Here is a 4,852-nt window from a genome sequence, read left to right as displayed (position 1 = left end):
CCTAATTAAAAAAAAAAAAAAAAGAAAGAAAAGAAACCATAAGAGAGCTACATAAATAGAAGAACATACCATTCTTGCAGATAGAAAGATTGAACATTTTGAAAATGTCAGTTCTACCCAAAGAAGTGTATACATTGAATGCAATTCCAATCCAGATCCCATCAGTGTTCTTTAAGGATATGAAAAAGCAATCACTAATTTTATATCTAAAGGAGAGACCACAAGTAAGCAAAGCACTATTGAAGAAGAACAAAGTAGGAGGTTTCTCACTGCCAGATCTCAAAACTTAATATACAGCCACAGTAATCAAAACAGTGTGGTACTGGTGCAACTACAGACACATAGACTAGTGAAACAGAATTGACCCAGAAATAGATCCATCGATCAGCTGATATTTGACAAAGGGCTCAAATCCATTGGGGAAGAGATTGTCTGTTGAACAAATGGTGCCAGCAAAACTGGATATCGATTTGCAGAAAAATGAAATAAGACTGTACCTCACACCATACACAAAAACTAACTCCAGATGGATCAGACACTTACATATGAAACCTAAAATAATGAAGTTCCTCAAGGAAACAATAGGGGAAAATTCAGGGGTCTTAATATATGGCATAAATAGACTTTCAAGCATAACCCAAAATGCACAAACAGGAGAAGAGAAACTAGATGAATGGGACCTTCTAAAAATTAAATTTTGATGTGCTCTAAACACTTTTCCAAAAGGGTCAAAAGAGAACTTATAGATTGGGAAAAAAATATTTGGCTACAACATATCTGACAAGGGACTTATCTCTAAAATTCATAGAAAACTCTGACACCTCAAGAACAAAAAGACAAATAATCCAATTTAAAAATGGGCAGAAGACATGAATAGACATTTCACCAAAGAGGATATTCAGGTGACCAACAAACACAATCATTAGCCTTTAGAGAGATGCAAATCAAAACAATAAGAGATCATCTTGCCTCAGCACTAGTAGTAAAGTTCAACAAGACAGAAAATAACTAATGTTGGCAAGGATGTGGAGAGATTTGGAATCTCATACACTACTGGTGGGACTGTAAAAGGATACAACCACTATGGAAAACATTATGGTGATTCCTTAAAAAGTTGGAATTAGAAATAACATTTGAGCTAGCAATTCCATTACTAGGTATATATCCTAAAGAAATGAGAGCCAGAGTAAGAACAGATATATGTACATCCATGTTCATCGTAGCATTATTTACAATAGCAAAAAGTTGAAAACAACCTAGGTGCCCAACAAAAGAAGAATGGATAACCAAACTATGGTACATACACAGAGTGGAATATTATGCAACCCTACACAATAATGTAGAATCTGCAAAACACTGCATAAAATGGATGAACTTGGAAGACATGCTGAGTGAAATAAGTCAATCACAGGAGGACAGATATTGTATTAGACTGTTATTGTAAAAAGTCATGGAAAGGTTTATATATGGAAGGAAATTTTCTTTGTTGGTTACCAGGGGTGGGAGGAGAAGCGAGAGAACACTGCTAGATAGGTAGAGACACGTATTGATTTGGGTGAAGGGAAGGCAATGTACCAAATATGAGTGATTAACACAGTGGCACTCAGGAAGAGGAAGACATAAAGAGATGCATGGGAGGGAGGTACAGACAACAAAAATGAACCCTTTTGCACATACAATACTGCATTGTCAGTAATGGCAAATGTTGATATACAGGTGGATAGATGGAGGGACAGGCTGAACGATTAGGTTTATCTATGCAAGGTTCAGTGTGACCAAAACCACATATAGTGTTGGCAGACAATGTTTCTATAAGTGTATTTATGTGTTCTGTAAGAATTTCCAGGTATATAGTAGAGCTGACAAGGGACAAGGTTGTAATCACTTCTTGGCCACAGCTGGCTACCCAGAGAGAGCAAGTAGTTGGACTTGTGTGCTCAGGACCATGGTCGCTGGGGACATCAAGCTCAATTGACATAACACACTACACAAAAATATTGTTCCACATCCTACTCTAGTGAGTAATGACTGTGATCTTAAAAGTTTGCAAGCAGCCATCTAGATGCAACAATGGATTTCTCCTCATCTAGAGCAAAGAAGAATGAAGAAAACTGAAGACACATGGAAACAAATAGTCCAAGGGACTGGTACACTATGCGATCCTCAGCCTTGATGACTATGACACCAGAAGAACTAGATAGTGCCTGGCTATCATTGTCAACCACTCAGAGGGGGATTTATGTAGGAGATCCTGGATAGATTGGGAGGACAATGTGGAAAAAACTCAAAATCATTAAAAAAAAAAAGGGAGCAGTTCTGCTGGTCTGGTAGAGACTGGTGAAACCCCTAAGACTATGGCCCCTAGCTGCCCTTCAGGACTGGAATTGAACCCAGTCCTGTGGCTTCCAGCAAAACAAAAGACAGGCATATGAGCTGAACATTTACATTAGGTAGATACACTCCCTGGAAAGATCAATCATGGGAGAATAGAAGGGTAGTGTATGCACAGCGAGACAGCTCAGTGGCAGGAATGCATGGGAGGGAAGGACACAGGGAAGAGGAAACTATGGGGAGGAAGTGGGAAGAGACTGTTGCTTTGTGGGAAATTGCAGTCAACGTCATGAGACAAAGTGTGTGGGAATTGCCCTATGGAAAATGAATTTGCCCTGTAAATTTTCACCCAAATCACAATAATAATAATTAAAAAAAACTCAATCCATAAGAGAAAAGATACAGCATATTTATATTAAATAATAAACCAGAGAATTAGCAAAGAATATTACTATTTTAAAATTTACTCTAATGTTTAAAAATCTTCACTCATTTTAAAAAATAAAGAATATTCAGTGGCTGAAAAAAAAAAAAAAAACTACCAACATTGACTCAAGAAAAAAATATAAAGCCTAAGTAGACATATAACAAGTAAAGGGACTAAATTAATAATTTTAACACTTCACACAAAGAAAAGCCTAGGACCAGATGGCTCCACTGATGAATTATACCAAATACTTAAAGAAGAATTAATATCAATTCTTCACAAACTCCTCTGAAACATAAAAGAGGAAGGAAAACTTCTTAACTCAGTATATGAGGTAAGTATTACTTTCATACCAAAACCAAACAAAGGTATTATAAGAAAAGAAAACTAAAGACCAATATCCCTTCTGCACATAGATGCAAAGATATTTAACAAAATACCAGCAAACCAAATGCAGAAACATATAAAAATTATTATACACCATGACCAAGTGGGACTTATCCCTGTAATGCAAGTTTGATTTAACATCCAAAAATCAACATAATGCAACACATATGACACAGAAAAAAAGCATTTGCCAAAATTCAACACCCTTTCATGATAAAAATTCTCAACAAACTGGAATAGAAATGAACTTCTTCAACCTAATAATGGGCAGCAGGTTGAAGAGCTAACATATATTTGAAAGGCTGGGTGCTTTCTTCCTAAGATCAGGAACTAGACAAAAATGTCTACTTTCATCGCTTGTAGTTAACATTGTATTGTAGGTTTTAGCCAAAGAAATTATTAGGGAAGAAAGAGAAAAAAAAGTCATCCAGATTGGAAAAGAAGTAAAACTATCCCTATTTGCAAATAACATGAATTCATATGTAGGAAATCCTAAGGAATCCAGTAAAAAGCTGAGAACTAAAAAATTAGTTCAGCAACATTGTAGAATACAAGATCAATAGATAATTGTATTTACAGACACTAGCAATGAATATTTCAAAAATGAAAATAAAAAAATAATTCCATTTATCAAAGTATCAAAGAGAATAAAATAAATTTGGAAATAAAATTAACAAAAGAAGCATAAGGATAGAATTAACAAAAATAGTACCCTGAAAACTACCAAATATTTTAGAGATAAATTAAAGAGAGCTAAATAAACAAAAAGACACCAACGTTCATGGATAAGAAAATTTACTATTGTTATGATGGCCATATTCCCTTAAATTGACCTACAAATTCAAGGTGATCTTTAACAAAATCCTAGCTTAGTTTTTTGAGGAAATCGACAATCTGATCATAAAATTTATATGTAAATACGAGGGACCAAAAATAACCATAACAATTGTGAAAAATAAAGGACAAAGTCAGAGACACACTTCTCAATTTCAAAATTACTGCAAAGTTACAATAATTAAAACAGTGTAATGTTGGCATCACAATGAATAAGGAAAATTAAAGGAGATAGATGCATTTGAATTATGATGTTGGTGAAGAATATTGATTATATCATTGGTTGCATGAAGAATGAACAAATCTTTCATGGAAGAAGTACAGCCAGAATGCTCTTTTGAAGTGAGGATGGCAAGACTTCATGTACTTTGGACATGTTATCAAGAGAGACAAGTACCTGGTGAAGGACATCATGCTTAGTAAATAGAATGTCAACAAAAGAGAGGAAGATCATTAAGTTCACTAAATGAAACTGATTGATGCAGTGATTGCAACAATGGGCTCAAACACAGCAACAATTGCGAGGATGGTGCAGGACTGGGCAGTGTTTCATTTCACTGCACATGGCTCACTATGAGTCAGAAAAACTTAACAGCACCTAATAACAACAACAACAATAATAACAACACTATTGACATAAGGACAGACATGTAGATCAATGGGATAGAATTAAAAGTATGTAAATATACAAATATACCTCCATTTATAATCATTTGATTTTCAACATGTATGCCAAGAAAATTCAATGTAGAAGGAATAGTTTTATCAACAATGGTGCTGGGGCAACTGCATATTCACACGTAAAAGAATAAAAGCTGGATCTCTCTGGTGTGTGTGTCAATGTGTCTGGGCTATGATTCTAAGTGGCTTGGC

This window comes from Orycteropus afer, unplaced genomic scaffold, assembly GCF_000298275.1.
Source record: "Orycteropus afer afer isolate SDZICR_OR568_19922 unplaced genomic scaffold, OryAfe1.0 scaffold00590, whole genome shotgun sequence".
NCBI lineage: Eukaryota > Metazoa > Chordata > Mammalia > Tubulidentata > Orycteropodidae > Orycteropus > Orycteropus afer.
This window is presented reverse-complemented; position numbering follows the sequence as displayed.